Below are 18,662 nucleotides of genomic sequence, written 5' to 3' on the forward strand. Positions count from 1 at the left end.
AAGGCCTTTATTAGGCTGCAAAAGGCCATATTACAGTCGTTAGACGCATGTACCCGTAGTTAACGGTGTTATAACGCCATGGCGCAATGGAAAACGACTTGTGACGTCGTAGTCCATTGAGAGAGGAAGGATTAGACCAATGGTAACCTGTGCAGGCACGTGCAACCACGTGATATACGTGTAAGGCCTTTATTAGGCTGCAAGAGGCACCCTTTAGGGGCCTGTACACGTGGTTGACGGCGCTGTCAAGCCGAGGCCCCATGGAAAACAACTTGGGACGTCGTAGTCGATTGAGCGTGGAAGGATAAGACCAATGATAACCTGCGCAGGAACGTGCAACCACGTGATATACGTGTAAGGCCTTTATTAGGGTGCAAGAGGCTATATTACAGCCCTTAGGGGACTGTGCGCGTGGCTGACGCTGTTATAAAGCCATGGCGCATTTGCAAGCAACTTGGGACGTCGTAGTCCATTGCGAGTACATGGACTAGTCCGATCGTAACTTGGGCAGGCGCGTGGAACTACGTGATTTATGTGTGCGGCCTCTATTAGGCAGCAAAAGGCCATACTATAACCTTTAGAGGCCTGTACACGTGGCTAACTGTGTTATAAAGCCATGGCGCAATGGAAAACCACTTGGGACGTCGTAGTCCATCTAGAGTGGAAGGATAAGACCACTGCTAACCTGCGCAGGCACGTGCAACCACGTGATTTATGTATACGGACTTTATTAGGCCGCAAAAGGCCATTTTACAGCCTTTAGGGGCCTGTACACGTGTTTGACGGTGTTGTAAAGCCGTGGCGCTATGGAAAACAACTTGGGACTTCGTAGTCTTTTGAGAGTGGAAGGACAAGACCAATGATAACCTGCGCAGGCACGTGCAACCACGTGATATACGTGTAAGGCCTTTATTAGTGTACAAGAGGCTATATCAGCCCTTAGGGGCTTGTACGTGTGGCTGACGCTGTTATAAAGCCATGGCGCAATGGAAAACTACTTGGGACGTCGTAGTTCATTGAGAGTGGAAGGAGAAGACTAATGATAACCTGCGCAGGAACGTGCAACCACGTGATATACGTGTAAGGCCTTTATTAGGCTGCAAGAGGCCTTATTACAGTCGTTAGACGCATGTACTTGTAGTTAAGAGTGTTATAACGCCATGGTGCAATGGAAAACGACTTGTGACGTCGTAGTCCATTGAGAGTGGAAGGATTACACCAATGGTAACCTGCGCAGGCACGTGGAACAACACGAATTGGGTGTACGGCCTTTATTAGGCTGCAAAAGGTGATATTACAGCCTTTAGAGACCTGTACACGTGTTTGACGGTGTTGTAAAGCCGTGGCGTATTGGAAAACCACTTGGGACGTCGTAGTCCATTGAGAGTGGAAGGATAACACCAATGCTAATCTGTGCAATCACGTGCAACCACGTGATATACGTGTAAGGCCTTTATTAGGCTGCAAGAGGCAGCCTTTAGGGGCCTGTACACGTGGTTGACGGTGTTGTGAAGCCGTGGCCCTATGGAAAACAACTTGGGACGTCGTAGTCGATTGAGCGCGGAAGGATAAGACCAATGATAACCTGCGCAGGAACGTGCAACCACGTGATATACGTGTAAGGCCTTTATTAGGCTGCAAGAGGCCATATTACAGTCGTTAGACGCATGTACTTGTAGTTAACGGTGTTATAACGCCATGGCGCAATGGAAAACGACTTGTGACGTCGTAGTCCATTGAGAGAGGAAGGATTAGACCAATGGTAACCTGCGCAGGCACGTGGAACAACGTGATTTATGTATACGGACTTTATTAGGCCGCAAAAGGCCATATTACAGCATTTAGGGGCCTGTACACGTGTTTGACGGTGTTGTGAAGCCGTGGCGCTATGAAAAACAACTTGGGACTTCGTAGTCCTTTGAGAGTGGAAGGATAAGACCAATGATAACCTGCGCAGGCACGTGCAACCACTTGATATACGTGTAAGGTCTTTATTAGGTCGCAAGAGGCCATATTACAGTCGTTAGACGCATGTACTCGTAGTTAACGGTGTTATAACGCCATGGCGCAACGGTAAACGACTTGGGACGTCGTAGTCCATTGAGAGGGGAAGGATTAGACCAATGGTAACCTGCGCAGGAACGTGCAACCACGTGATATACGTGTAAGGCCTTTATTAGGGTACGAGAGGCTATATTACAGCCGTTTGGGGCCTGTGCGCGTGGCTGACGCTGTTATAAAGCTATGGCGCAATGGAAAACAACTTGGGACGTCGTAGTCCATTGAGAGTGGAAGGATAAGACCAATGGTAACCTGCGCAGGCATGTACAACCACGTGATATACGTGTAAGGCCCTTATTAGTGTACAAGAGGCTATATTACAGCCCTTAGGGGCTTGTACGTGTGAATGACGCTGTTATAAAGCCATGACACAATGGTAAACAACTTGGAACGTCGTAGTCCATTGAGAGTGGAAGGATTAGACGAATAGTAACCTGCGCAGGCACGTGTACGAACGCGAATTGAGTGTACGGCCTTTATTAGGCTGCAAAAGGTCATATTACAGTCGTTAGACGCATGTACTTGTAGTTAACGGTGTTATAACGCCATGGCGCAATGGAAAACGACTTGCGACGTCGTAGTCCATTGAGAGTGGAAGGATTAGACCAATGGTAACCTGCGCAGGCACGTGGAACAACGTGATTTATGTATACGGACTTTATTAGGCCGCAAAAGCCAAGATTACAGCCTTTAGGGGCCTGTACACGTGTTTGACGGTGTTGTGAAGCCGTGGCGCTATGGAAAACAACTTGGGACTTCGTAGTCCTTTGAGAGTGGAAGGATAAGACCAATGATAACCTGCGCAGGCACGTGCAACCACGTGATATACGTGTAAGGCCTTTATTAGTGTACAAGAGGCTATATTACAGCCCATAGCGGCTTGTACGTGTGGCTGACGCTGTTATAAAACCATGGCGCAATGAAAAACTACTTGGGACGTCGTAGTTCATTGAGAGTGGAAGGAGAAGACTTATGGTAACCTGCGCAGGCACGTGCAACCACGTGATATATGTGTAAGGCCTTTATTAGGCTGCAAAAGGCCATATTACAGTCGTTAGACGCATGTACCCGTAGTTAACGGTGTTATAACGCCATGGCGCAATGGAAAACGACTTGTGACGTCGTAGTCCATTGAGAGAGGAAGGATTAGACCAATGGTAACCTGCGCAGGCACGTGGAACAACGTGATTTATGTATACGGACTTTATTAGGCCGCAAAAGGCCATATTACAGCCTTTAGGGGCCTGTACACGTGTTTGACGGTGTTGTGAAGCCGTGGCGCTATGAAAAACAACTTGGGACTTCGTAGTCCTTTGAGAGTGGAAGGATAAGACCAATGATAACCTGCGCAGGCACGTGCAACCACTTGATATACGTGTAAGGTCTTTATTAGGCCGCAAGAGGCCATATTACAGTCGTTAGACGCATGTACTCGTAGTTAACGGTGTTATAACGCCATGGCGCAACGGAAAACGACTTGGGACGTCGTAGTCCATTGAGAGGGGAAGGATTAGACCAATGGTAACCTGCGCAGGAACGTGCAACCACGTGATATACGTGTAAGGCCTTTTTTAGGGTACAAGAGGCTATATTACAGCCGTTTGGGGCCTGTGCGCGTGGCTGACGCTGTTATAAAGCTATGGCGCAATGGAAAACAACTTGGGACGTCGTAGTCCATTGAGAGTGGAAGGATAAGACCAATGGTAACCTGCGCAGGCATGTGCAACCACGTGATATACGTGTAAGGCCCTTATTAGTGTACAAGAGGCTATATTACAGCCCTTAGGGGCTTGTACGTGTGGCTGACGCTGTTATAAAGCCATGGCGCAATGAAAAACTACTTGGGACGTCGTAGTCCATTGAGAGTGGAAGGATAAGACCAATGATAATCTGCGCAGGCACGTGCAACCACGTGATATACGTGTAAGGCCTTTATTAGTGTACAAGAGGCTATATTACAGCCCTTAGGGGCTTGTACGTGTGGCTGACGCTGTTATAAAGCCATGGCGCAATGAAAAACTACTTGGGACGTCGTAGTCCATTGAGAGTGGAAGGATAAGACCAATGATAACTTGCGCAGGCACGTGCAACCACGTGATATACGTGTAAGGCCTTTATTAGGCTGCAAAAGGTCATATTACAGCCTTTAGAGACCTGTACACGTGGTTGACGGTGTTATAAAGCTGTGGCGCAATTGCAAACAACTTGGGACGTCGTAGTCCATTGAGAGTACATGGACTAGTCCGATCGTAACTTGCGCAGGCACGTGGATCTACGTGATTCATGTGTACGGCCTCTATTAGGCAGCAAAAGGCCATACTATAACCTTTAGAGGCATGTACACGTGGCTGACTGTGTTATAAAGCCATGGCGCAATAGAAAACCACTTGGGACGTCGTAGTCCATCTAGAGTGGAAGGATAAGACCACTGCTAACCTGCGCAGGCACGTGCAACCACGTGATATACGTGTAAGGCCTTTATTAGGCTGCAAAGAGGCCATATTACAGTCGTTAGACCCATGTACTTGTAGTTAACGGTGTTATAACGCCATGGCGCAATGGAAAACGACTTGTGACGTCGTAGTCCATTGAGAGTGGAAGGATTAAACCAATGGTAACCTGCGCAGGCACGTGGAACAACGTGATTTATGTATACGGACTTTATTAGGCTGCAAGAGGCACCCTTTAGGGGCCTGTACACGTGGTTGACGGCACTGTCAAGCCGAGGCCCCATGGAAAACAACTTGGGACGTCGTAGTCGATTGAGCGTGGAAGGATAAAACCAATGATAACCTGCGCAGGAACGTGCAACCACGTGATATACGTGTAAGGCCTTTATTAGGGTGCAAGAGGCTATATTACAGCCCTTAGGGGACTGTGCGCGTGGCTGACGCTGTTATAAAGCCATGGCGCATTTGCAAGCAACTTGGGACGTCGAAGTCCATTGCGAGTACATGGACTAGTCCGATCGTAACTTGGGCAGGCACGTGGAACTACGTGATTTATGTGTGCGGCCTCTATTAGGCAGCAAAAGGCCATACTATAACCTTTAGAGGCCTGTACACGTGGCTGACTGTGTTATAAAGCCATGGCGCAATGGAAAACCACTTGGGACGTCGTAGTCCATCTAGAGTGGAAGGATAAGACCACTGCTAACCTGCGCAGGCACGTGCAACCACGTGATTTATGTGTACGGACTTTATTAGGCCGCAAAAGGCCATATTACAGCCTTTAGGGGCCTGTACACGTGTTTGACGGTGTTGTAAAGCCGTGGCGCTATGGAAAACAACTTGGGACTTCGTAGTCTTTTGAGAGTGGAAGGACAAGACCAATGATAACCTGCGCAGGCACGTGCAACCACGTGATATACGTGTAAGGCTTTTATTAGTGTACAAGAGGCTATATCAGCCCTTAGGGGCTTGTACGTGTGGCTGACGCTGTTATAAAGCCATGGCGCAATGGAAAACTACTTGGGACGTCGTAGTTCATTGAGAGTGGAAGGAGAAGACTAATGGTAACCTGCGCAGGCACGTGCAACCACGTGATATATGTGTAAGGCCTTTAATAGGCTGCAAAAGGCGATACTACAGCCTTTAGAGGCCTGTACACTTGGTTGACGGTGTTGTAAAGCCGTGGCGCTATGGAAAACAACTTGGGACATCGTAGTCCATTGAAAGTGGAGGGATAAGACCAATGTTAACCTGCGCAGGCACGTGCAACCACGTGATATACGTGTAAGGCCTTTATTAGGCTGCAAGAGGCCTTATTACAGTCGTTAGACGCATGTACTTGTAGTTAAGAGTGTTATAACGCCATGGTGCAATGGAAAACGACTTGTGACGTCGTAGTCCATTGAGAGTGGAAGGATTACACCAATGGTAACCTGCGCAGGCACGTGGAACAACACGAATTGGGTGTACGGCCTTTATTAGGCTGCAAAAGGTGATATTACAGCCTTTAGAGACCTGTACACGTGTTTGACGGTGTTGTAAAGCCGTGGCGTATTGGAAAACCACTTGGGACGTCGTAGTCCATTGAGAGTGGAAGGATAACACCAATGCTAATCTGTGCAGGCACGTGCAACCACGTGATATACGTGTAAGGCCTTTACTAGGGTACAAGAGGCTATATTACCGCCCTTAGGGGTCTGTACCTGTAACTGACGGCGTTATAACGCCATGACACAATGGTAAACAACTTGGGACGTCGTAGTCCATTGAGAATGGAAGGATTAGACCAATAGTAACCTGCGCAGGCACGTGGAACAACGCGAATTGGGTGTACGGCCTTTATTAGGCTGCAAAAGGTCATGTTACAGGCTTTAAATACCTGTACACGTGGTTGACGGTGTTATAAAGCTGTGGCGCAATTGCAAACAACTTGGGACGTCGTAGTCCATTGAGAGTACATGGACTAGTCCGATCGTAACTTGCGCAGGCACGTGGATCTACGTGATTCATGTGTACGGCCTCTATTAGGCAGCAAAAGGCTATGCCATAGCCTTTAGAGGGCTGTACACGTTGATGACTGTGTAATAAAGCCGTGGCGCTATGGAAAACAACTTGGGACGTCGTAGTCCATTGAGAGTGGATGGATTAGACAAATGATAACCTGCGCAGGCACGTGCAACCACGTGATATACGTGTAAGGCCTTTATTAGTGTACAAGAGGCTATATTACAGCCCTTAGGGGCTTGTACGTGTGGCTGACGCTGTTATAAAGCCATGGCGCAATGAAAAACTACTTGGGACGTCGTAGTTCATTGAGAGTGGAAGGATAAGACCAATGGTAACCTGCGCAGGCACGTGGAACCACGTGATATACGTGTAAGGCCTTTGTTAGGCTGCAAGAGGCAGCCTTTAGGGGCCTGTACACGTGGTTGACGGTGTTGTGAAGCCGTGGCCCTATGGAAAAGAACTTGGGACGTCGTAGTCGATTGAGCGCGGAAGGATAAGACCAATGATAACCTGCGCAGGAACGTGCAACCACGTGATATACGTGTAAGGCCTTTATTAGGGTACAAGAGGCTATATTACAGCCCTTAGGGGCCTGTGCGCGTGGCTGACGCTGTTATAAAGCCATGGCGCCATGGAAAACCACTTGGGACGTCGTAGTGCATGGAGAGGGGAAGGATAAAACCAATGCTAATCTGTGCAGGCACGTGCAACCACGTGATATACATGTAAGGCTTTTATTAGGGTACAAGAGGCTATATTACAGCCCTTAGGGGCTTGTACGTGTGGCTGACTGTGTTATAAAACCGTGGCGCATTGGAAAACCACTTGGGACGTTGTAGTCCATTGAGAGTGGATGGATTAGACCAATGGTAACCTGCGCAGGCACGTGCAACCACGTGATATATGTGTAAGGCCTTTATTAGGCTGCAAGAGGCCATATTACAGTCGTTAGACGCATGTACTTGTAGTTAACGGTGTTATAACGCCATGGCGCAATGGAAAACGACTTGTGACGTCGTAGTCCATTGAGAGTGGAAGGATTAGAGAAATGGTAACCTGCGCAGGCACGTGGAACAACGTGATTCATGTATGCGGAATTTATTAGGCCGCAAAAGGCCATATTACAGCCTTTAGGGGCCTGTACACGTGTTTGACGGTGTTGTAAAGCCGTGGCGCTATGGAAAACAACTTGGGTCTTCGTAGTCCTTTGAGAGTGGAAGGATAAGACCAATGATAACCTGCGCAGGCATGTGCAACCACGTGATATACGTGTAAGGCCCTTATTAGTGTACAAGAGGCTATATTACAGCCCTTGGGGGCTTGTACGTGTGGTTGACGCTGTTATAACGCCATGGCGCAATGAAAAACTACTTGGGACGGCGTAGTTCATTGAGAGTGGAAGGAGAAAACTAATGGTAACCTGCGCAGGCACGTGCAACCACGTGATATATGTGTAAGGCCTTTATTAGGCTGCAAAAGGCCATATTACAGTCGTTAGACGCATGTACCCGTAGTTAACGGTGTTATAACACCATGGCGCAATGGAAAACAACTTGGGACGTCGTAGTCAATTGAGAGTACATGGACTAGTCCGATCGTAACTTGGGCAGGCACGTGGAACTACGTGATTTATGTGTGCGGCCTCTATTAAGCAGCAAAAGGCCATACTATAGCCTTTAGAGGCCTGTACATGTGGCTGACTGTGTTATAAAGCCATGGCGCCATGGAAAACCACTTGGGACGTCGTAGTGCATGGAGAGGGGAAGGATAACACCAATGCTAATCTGTGCAGGCACGTGCAACCACGTGATATACGTGTAAGGCTTTTATTAGGGTACAAGAGGCTATATTACAGCCCTTAGGGGCTTGTACGTGTGGCTGACTGTGTTATAAAACCGTGGCGCATTGGAAAACCACTTGGGACGTTGTAGTCCATTGAGAGTGGATGGATTAGACCAATGGTAACCTGCGCAGGCACGTGCAACCACGTGATATATGTGTAAGGCCTTTATTAGGCTGCAAGAGGCCATATTACAGTCGTTAGACGCATGTACTTGTAGTTAACGGTGTTATAACGCCATGGCGCAATGGAAAACGACTTGTGACGTCGTAGTCCATTGAGAGTGGAAGGATTAGACCAATAGTAACCTGCGCAGGCACGTGGAACAACGCGAATTGGGTGTACGGCCTTTATTAGGCTGTAAAAGGTCATGTTACAGGCTTTAAATACCTGTACACGTGGTTGACGGTGTTATAAAGCTGTGGCGCAATTGCAAACAACTTGGGACGTCGTAGTCCATTGAGAGTACATGGACTAGTCCGATCGTAACTTGCGCAGGCACGTGGATCTACGTGATTCATGTGTACGGCCTCTATTAGGCAGCAAAAGGCTATGCCATAGCCTTTAGAGGGCTGTACACGTTGATGACTGTGTAATAAAGCCGTGGCGCTATGGAAAACAACTTGGGACGTCGTAGTCCATTGAGAGTGGATGGATTAGACAAATGATAACCTGCGCAGGCACGTGCAACCACGTGATATACGTGTAAGGCCTTTATTAGTGTACAAGAGGCTATATTACAGCCCTTAGGGGCTTGTACGTGTGGCTGACGCTGTTATAAAGCCATGGCGCAATGAAAAACTACTTGGGACGTCGTAGTTCATTGAGAGTGGAAGGATAAGACCAATGGTAACCTGCGCAGGCACGTGGAACCACGTGATATACGTGTAAGGCCTTTGTTAGGCTGCAAGAGGCAGCCTTTAGGGGCCTGTACACGTGGTTGACGGTGTTGTGAAGCCGTGGCCCTATGGAAAAGAACTTGGGACGTCGTAGTCGATTGAGCGCGGAAGGATAAGACCAATGATAACCTGCGCAGGAACGTGCAACCACGTGATATACGTGTAAGGCCTTTATTAGGGTACAAGAGGCTATATTACAGCCCTTAGGGGCCTGTGCGCGTGGCTGACGCTGTTATAAAGCCATGGCGCCATGGAAAACCACTTGGGACGTCGTAGTGCATGGAGAGGGGAAGGATAAAACCAATGCTAATCTGTGCAGGCACGTGCAACCACGTGATATACATGTAAGGCTTTTATTAGGGTACAAGAGGCTATATTACAGCCCTTAGGGGCTTGTACGTGTGGCTGACTGTGTTATAAAACCGTGGCGCATTGGAAAACCACTTGGGACGTTGTAGTCCATTGAGAGTGGATGGATTAGACCAATGGTAACCTGCGCAGGCACGTGCAACCACGTGATATATGTGTAAGGCCTTTATTAGGCTGCAAGAGGCCATATTACAGTCGTTAGACGCATGTACTTGTAGTTAACGGTGTTATAACGCCATGGCGCAATGGAAAACGACTTGTGACGTCGTAGTCCATTGAGAGTGGAAGGATTAGAGAAATGGTAACCTGCGCAGGCACGTGGAACAACGTGATTCATGTATGCGGAATTTATTAGGCCGCAAAAGGCCATATTACAGCCTTTAGGGGCCTGTACACGTGTTTGACGGTGTTGTAAAGCCGTGGCGCTATGGAAAACAACTTGGGACTTCGTAGTCCTTTGAGAGTGGAAGGATAAGACCAATGATAACCTGCGCAGGCATGTGCAACCACGTGATATACGTGTAAGGCCCTTATTAGTGTACAAGAGGCTATATTACAGCCCTTGGGGGCTTGTACGTGTGGTTGACGCTGTTATAACGCCATGGCGCAATGAAAAACTACTTGGGACGGCGTAGTTCATTGAGAGTGGAAGGAGAAAACTAATGGTAACCTGCGCAGGCACGTGCAACCACGTGATATATGTGTAAGGCCTTTATTAGGCTGCAAAAGGCCATATTACAGTCGTTAGACGCATGTACCCGTAGTTAACGGTGTTATAACACCATGGCGCAATGGAAAACAACTTGGGACGTCGTAGTCAATTGAGAGTACATGGACTAGTCCGATCGTAACTTGGGCAGGCACGTGGAACTACGTGATTTATGTGTGCGGCCTCTATTAAGCAGCAAAAGGCCATACTATAGCCTTTAGAGGCCTGTACATGTGGCTGACTGTGTTATAAAGCCATGGCGCCATGGAAAACCACTTGGGACGTCGTAGTGCATGGAGAGGGGAAGGATAACACCAATGCTAATCTATGCAGGCACGTGCAACCACGTGATATACGTGTAAGGCTTTTATTAGGGTACAAGAGGCTATATTACAGCCCTTAGGGGCTTGTACGTGTGGCTGACTGTGTTATAAAACCGTGGCGCATTGGAAAACCACTTGGGACGTTGTAGTCCATTGAGAGTGGATGGATTAGACCAATGGTAACCTGCGCAGGCACGTGCAACCACGTGATATATGTGTAAGGCCTTTATTAGGCTGCAAGAGGCCATATTACAGTCGTTAGACGCATGTACTTGTAGTTAACGGTGTTATAAAGCTGTGGCGCAATTGCAAACAACTTGGGACGTCGTAGTCCATTGAGAGTACATGGACTAGTCCGATCGTAACTTGCGCAGGCACGTGGATCTACGTGATTCATGTGTACGGCCTCTATTAGGCAGCAAAAGGCTATGCCATAGCCTTTAGAGGGCTGTACACGTTGATGACTGTGTAATAAAGCCGTGGCGCTATGGAAAACAACTTGGGACGTCGTAGTCCATTGAGAGTGGATGGATTAGACAAATGATAACCTGCGCAGGCACGTGCAACCACGTGATATACGTGTAAGGCCTTTATTAGTGTACAAGAGGCTATATTACAGCCCTTAGGGGCTTGTACGTGTGGCTGACGCTGTTATAAAGCCATGGCGCAATGAAAAACTACTTGGGACGCCGTAGTTCATTGAGAGTGGAAGGATAAGACCAATGGTAACCTGCGCAGGCACGTGGAACCACGTGATATACGTGTAAGGCCTTTGTTAGGCTGCAAGAGGCAGCCTTTAGGGGCCTGTACACGTGGTTGACGGTGTTGTGAAGCCGTGGCCCTATGGAAAAGAACTTGGGACGTCGTAGTCGATTGAGCGCGGAAGGATAAGACCAATGATAACCTGCGCAGGAACGTGCAACCACGTGATATACGTGTAAGGCCTTTATTATGGTACAAGAGGCTATATTACAGCCCTTAGAGGCCTGTGCGCGTGGCTGACGCTGTTATAAAGCCATGGCGCCATGGAAAACCACTTGGGACGTCGTAGTGCATGGAGAGGGGAAGGATAACACCAATGCTAATCTGTGCAGGCACGTGCAACCACGTGATATACATGTAAGGCTTTTATTAGGGTACAAGAGGCTATATTACAGCCCTTAGGGGCTTGTACGTGTGGCTGACTGTGTTATAAAACCGTGGCGCATTGGAAAACCACTTGGGACGTTGTAGTCCATTGAGAGTGGATGGATTAGACCAATGGTAACCTGCGCAGGCACGTGCAACCACGTGATATATGTGTAAGGCCTTTATTAGGCTGCAAGAGGCCATATTACAGTCGTTAGACGCATGTACTTGTAGTTAACGGTGTTATAACGCCATGGCGCAATGGAAAACGACTTGTGACGTCGTAGTCCATTGAGAGTGGAAGGATTAGAGAAATGGTAACCTGCGCAGGCACGTGGAACAACGTGATTCATGTATGCGGAATTTATTAGGCCGCAAAAGGCCATATTACAGCCTTTAGGGGCCTGTACACGTGTTTGACGGTGTTGTAAAGCCGTGGCGCTATGGAAAACAACTTGGAACTTCGTAGTCCTTTGAGAGTGGAAGGATAAGACCAATGATAACCTGCGCAGGCATGTGCAACCACGTGATATACGTGTAAGGCCCTTATTAGTGTACAAGAGGCTATATTACAGCCCTTGGGGGCTTGTACGTGTGGTTGACGCTGTTATAACGCCATGGCGCAATGAAAAACTACTTGAGACGGCGTAGTTCATTGAGAGTGGAAGGAGAAAACTAATGGTAACCTGCGCAGGCACGTGCAACCACGTGATATATGTGTAAGGCCTTTATTAGGCTGCAAAAGGCCATATTACAGTCGTTAGACGCATGTACCCGTAGTTAACGGTGTTATAACACCATGGCGCAATGGAAAACAACTTGGGACGTCGTAGTCAATTGAGAGTACATGGACTAGTCCGATCGTAACTTGGGCAGGCACGTGGAACTACGTGATTTATGTGTGCGGCCTCTATTAAGCAGCAAAAGGCCATACTATAGCCTTTAGAGGCCTGTACATGTGGCTGACTGTGTTATAAAGCCATGGCGCCATGGAAAACCACTTGGGACGTCGTAGTGCATGGAGAGGGGAAGGATAACACCAATGCTAATCTGTGCAGGCACGTGCAACCACGTGATATACGTGTAAGGCTTTTATTAGGGTACAAGAGGCTATATTACAGCCCTTAGGGGCTTGTACGTGTGGCTGACTGTGTTATAAAACCGTGGCGCATTGGAAAACCACTTGGGACGTTGTAGTCCATTGAGAGTGGATGGATTAGACCAATGGTAACCTGCGCAGGCACGTGCAACCACGTGATATATGTGTAAGGCCTTTATTAGGCTGCAAGAGGCCATATTACAGTCGTTAGACGCATGTACTTGTAGTTAACGGTGTTATAACGCCATGGCGCAATGGAAAACGACTTGTGACGTCGTAGTCCATTGAGAGTGGAAGGATTAGAGAAATGGTAACCTGCGCAGGCACGTGGAACAACGTGATTCATGTATGCGGAATTTGTTAGGCCGCAAAAGGCCATATTACAGCCTTTAGAGGCCTGTACACATGTTTGACGGTGTTGTAAAGCCGTGGCGCTATGGAAAACAACTTGGGACTTCGTAGTCCTTTGAGAGTGGAAGGATAAGACCAATGATAACCTGCGCAGGCATGTGCAACCACGTGATATACGTGTAAGGCCCTTATTAGTGTACAAGAGGCTATATTACAGCCCTTGGGGGCTTGTACGTGTGGTTGACGCTGTTATAACGCCATGGCGCAATGAAAAACTACTTGGGACGGCGTAGTTCATTGAGAGTGGAAGGAGAAAACTAATGGTAACCTGCGCAGGCACGTGCAACCACGTGATATATGTGTAAGGCCTTTATTAGGCTGCAAAAGGCCATATTACAGTCGTTAGACGCATGTACCCGTAGTTAACGGTGTTATAACACCATGGCGCAATGGAAAACAACTTGGGACGTCGTAGTCCATTGAGAGTGGAAGGATAAGACCAATGGTAACCTGCGCAGGCCTTTATTAGGGTACAAGAGGCTATATTACAGCCCTTAGGGGCCGGTACCTGTAATTGACGGCGTTATAACGCCATGACACAATGGTAAACAACTTGGAACGTCGTAGTCCATTGAGAGTGGAAGGATTAGACGAATAGTAACCTGCGCAGGCACGTGGAACAACGCGAATTGGGTGTGCGGCCTTTATTAGGCTGCAAAAGGTCATATTACAGCCTTTAGAGACCTGTACACGTGGTTGACGGTGTTATAAAGCTGTGGCGCAATTGCAAACAACTTGGGACGTCGTAGTCCATTGAGAGTACATGGACTAGTCCGATCGTAACTTGCGCAGGCACGTGGATCTACGTGATTCATGTGTACGGCCTCTATTAGGCAGCAAAAGGCTATGCCATAGCCTTTAGAGGGCTGTACATGTTGATGACTGTGTAATAAAGCCGTGGCACTATGGAAAACAACTTGGGACATCGTAGTCCATTGAGAGTGGAAGGATAAGACCAATGGTAACCTGCGCAGGCACGTGGAACAACACGAATTGGGTGTACGGCCTTTATTAGGCTGCAAAAGGTCATGTTACAGGCTTTAGATACCTGTACACGTGGTTGACGGTGTTGTAAAGCCGTGGCGCATTGGAAAACCACTTGGGACGTCGTAGTCCATTGAGAGTGGAAGGATAACACCAATGCTAACCTGTGCAGGCACGTGCAACCACGTGATATACGTGTAAGGCCTTTATTAGGCTGCAAAAGGCACCCTTTAGGGGCCTGTACACGTGGTTGACGACGCTGTGAAGCCGTGGCCCTATGGAAAACAACTTGGGACGTCGTAGTCGATTGAGCGTGGAAGGATAAAACCAATGATAACCTGCGCAGGAACGTGTAACCACGTGATATACGTGTAAGGCCTTTATTAGGGAGCAAGAGGCTATATTACAGCCCTTAGGGGACTGTGCGCGTGGCTGACGCTGTTATAAAGCCATGGCGCATTTGCAAACAACTTGGGACGTCGTAGTCCATTGAGAGTACATGGACTAGTCCGATCGTAACTTGGGCAGGCACGTGGAACTACGTGATTTATGTGTGCGGCCTCTATTAGGCAGCAAAAGGCCATACTATAACCTTTAGAGGCCTGTACACGTGGCTGACTGTGTTATAAAGCCATGGCGCAATGGAAAACCACTTGGGACGTCGTAGTCCATCTAGAGTGGAAGGATAAGACCACTGCTAACCTGCGCAGGCACGTGCAACCACGTGATATACGTGTAAGGCCTTTATTAAGCTGCAAAGAGGCCATATTACAGTCGTTAGACGCATGTACTTGTAGTTAACGGTGTTATAACGCCATGGCGCAATGGAAAACGACTTGTGACGTCGTAGTCCATTGAGAGTGGAAGGATTAGACCAATGGTAACCTGCGCAGGCACGTGGAACAACGTGATTTATGTATACGGACTTTATTAGGCCGCAAAAGACCATATTACAGCCTTTAGGGGCCTGTACACGTGTTTGACGGTGTTGTAAAGCCGTGGCGCTATGGAAAACAACTTGGGACTTCGTAGTCCTTTGAGAGTGGAAGGACAAGACCAATGATAACCTGCGCAGGCACGTGCAACCACGTGATATACGTGTAAGGCCTTTATTAGTGTACAAGAGGCTATATCAGCCCTTAGAGGCTTGTACGTGTGGCTGACGCTGTTATAAAGCCATGGCGCAATGGAAAACTACTTGGGACGTCGTAGTTCATTGAGAGTGGAAGGAGAAGACTAATGGTAACCTGCGCAGGCACGTGCAACCACGTGATATATGTGTAAGGCCTTTATTAGGCTGCAAGAGGCGATACTACAGTCGTTGGACGCTTGTACTTGTAGTTAACGGTGTTATAACGCCATGGCGTAACGGAAAATGACTTGGGAGGTCGTAGTCCATTGAGAGGGGAAGGATTAGACCAATAGTAACCTGCGCAGGCACGTGGAACAACGCGAATTGGGTGTACGGCCTTTATTACGCTGCAAAAGGTAATGTTACAGCCTTTAGAGACCTGTACACGTGGTTGACGGTGTTATAAAGCTGTGGCGCAATTGCAAACAACTTGGGACGTCGTAGTCCATTGAGATTACATGGACTAGTCCGATCGTAACTTGCGCAGGCACGTGGATCTACGTTATTCATGTGTACGGCCTCTATTAGGCAGCAAAAGGCCATGCCATAGCCTTTAGAGGGCTGTACACGTGGCTGACTGTGTTATAAAGCCGTGGCGCATTGGAAAACCACTTGGGACGTCGTAGTCCATTGAGAGTGGAGGGATACGACCAATGCTAACCTGCGCAGGCACGTGCAACCACGTGATATACGTGTAAGGCCTTTATTAGGCTGCAAGAGGCCTTATTACAGTCGTTAGACGCATGTACTTGTAGTTAAGAGTGTTATAACGCCATGGTGCAATAGAAAACGACTTGTGACGTCGTAGACCATTGAGAGTGGAAGGATTAGACCAATGGTAACCTGCGCAGGCACGTGGAACAACACAAATTGGGTGTACGGCCTTTATTAGGCTGCAAAAGGTCATATTACAGCCTTTAGAGACCTGTACACGTGTTTGACGGTGTTGTAAAGCCGTGGCGCGTTGGAAAACCACTTGGGACGTCGTAGTCCATTGAGAGTGGAAGGATAACACCAATGCTAATCTGTGCAGGCACGTGCAACCACGTGATATACGTGTAAGGCCTTTATTAGGGTACAAGAGGCTATATTACAGCCCTTAGGGGCTTGTACGTGTGGCTGACTGTGTTATAAAACCGTGGCGCATTGGAAAACCACTTGGGACGTTGTAGTCCATTGAGAGTGGATGGATTAGACCAATGGTAACCTGCGCAGGCACGTGCAACCACGTGATATATGTGTAAGGCCTTTATTAGGCTGCAAGAGGCCATATTACAGTCGTTAGACGCATGTACTTGTAGTTAACGGTGTTATAACGCCATGGCGCAATGGAAAACGACTTGTGACGTCGTAGTCCATTGAGAGTGGAAGGATTAGAGAAATGGTAACCTGCGCAGGCACGTGGAACAACGTGATTCATGTATGCGGAATTTATTAGGCCGCAAAAGGCCATATTACAGCCTTTAGGGGCCTGTACACGTGTTTGACGGTGTTGTAAAGCCGTGGCGCTATGGAAAACAACTTGGGACTTCGTAGTCCTTTGAGAGTGGAAGGATAAGACCAATGATAACCTGCGCAGGCATGTGCAACCACGTGATATACGTGTAAGGCCCTTATTAGTGTACAAGAGGCTATATTACAGCCCTTGGGGGCTTGTACGTGTGGTTGACGCTGTTATAACGCCATGGCGCAATGAAAAACTACTTGGGACGGCGTAGTTCATTGAGAGTGGAAGGAGAAAACTAATGGTAACCTGCGCAGGCACGTGCAACCACGTGATATATGTGTAAGGCCTTTATTAGGCTGCAAAAGGCCATATTACAGTCGTTAGACGCATGTACCCGTAGTTAACGGTGTTATAACACCATGGCGCAATGGAAAACAACTTGGGACGTCGTAGTCAATTGAGAGTACATGGACTAGTCCGATCGTAACTTGGGCAGGCACGTGGAACTACGTGATTTATGTGTGCGGCCTCTATTAAGCAGCAAAAGGCCATACTATAGCCTTTAGAGGCCTGTACATGTGGCTGACTGTGTTATAAAGCCATGGCGCCATGGAAAACCACTTGGGACGTCGTAGTGCATGGAGAGGGGAAGGATAACACCAATGCTAATCTGTGCAGGCACGTGCAACCACGTGATATACGTGTAAGGCTTTTATTAGGGTACAAGAGGCTATATTACAGCCCTTAGGGGCTTGTACGTGTGGCTGACTGTGTTATAAAACCGTGGCGCATTGGAAAACCACTTGGGACGTTGTAGTCCATTGAGAGTGGATGGATTAGACCAATGGTAACCTGCGCAGGCACGTGCAACCACGTGATATATGTGTAAGGCCTTTATTAGGCTGCAAGAGGCCATATTACAGTCGTTAGACGCATGTACTTGTAGTTAACGGTGTTATAACGCCATGGCGCAATGGAAAACGACTTGTGACGTCGTAGTCCATTGAGAGTGGAAGGGTTAGACCAATAGTAACCTGCGCAGGCACGTGGAACAACGCGAATTGGGTGTACGGCCTTTATTAGGCTGCAAAAGGTCATGTTACAGGCTTTAAATACCTGTACACGTGGTTGACGGTGTTATAAAGCTGTGGCGCAATTGCAAACAACTTGGGACGTCGTAGTCCATTGAGAGTACATGGACTAGTCCGATCGTAACTTGCGCAGGCACGTGGATCTACGTGATTCATGTGTACGGCCTCTATTAGGCAGCAAAAGGCTATGCCATAGCCTTTAGAGGGCTGTACACGTTGATGACTGTGTAATAAAGCCGTGGCGCTATGGAAAACAACTTGGGACGTCGTAGTCCATTGAGAGTGGAAGGATAAGACCAATGGTAACCTGCGCAGGCACGTGGAACCACGTGATATACGTGTAAGGCCTTTGTTAGGCTGCAAGAGGCAGCCTTTAGGGGCCTGTACACGTGGTTGACGGTGTTGTGAAGCCGTGGCCCTATGGAAAAGAACTTGGGACGTCGTAGTCGATTGAGCGCGGAAGGATAAGACCAATGATAACCTGCGCAGGAACGTGCAACCACGTGATATACGTGTAAGGCCTTTATTAGGGTACAAGAGGCTATATTACAGCCCTTAGGGGCCTGTGCGCGTGGCTGACGCTGTTATAAAGCCATGGCGCCATGGAAAACCACTTGGGACGTCGTAGTGCATGGAGAGGGGAAGGATAAAACCAATGCTAATCTGTGCAGGCACGTGCAACCACGTGATATACATGTAAGGCTTTTATTAG

This window comes from Hydractinia symbiolongicarpus, chromosome 9 (genome assembly GCF_029227915.1).
Source record: "Hydractinia symbiolongicarpus strain clone_291-10 chromosome 9, HSymV2.1, whole genome shotgun sequence".
Taxonomy (NCBI): domain Eukaryota; kingdom Metazoa; phylum Cnidaria; class Hydrozoa; order Anthoathecata; family Hydractiniidae; genus Hydractinia; species Hydractinia symbiolongicarpus.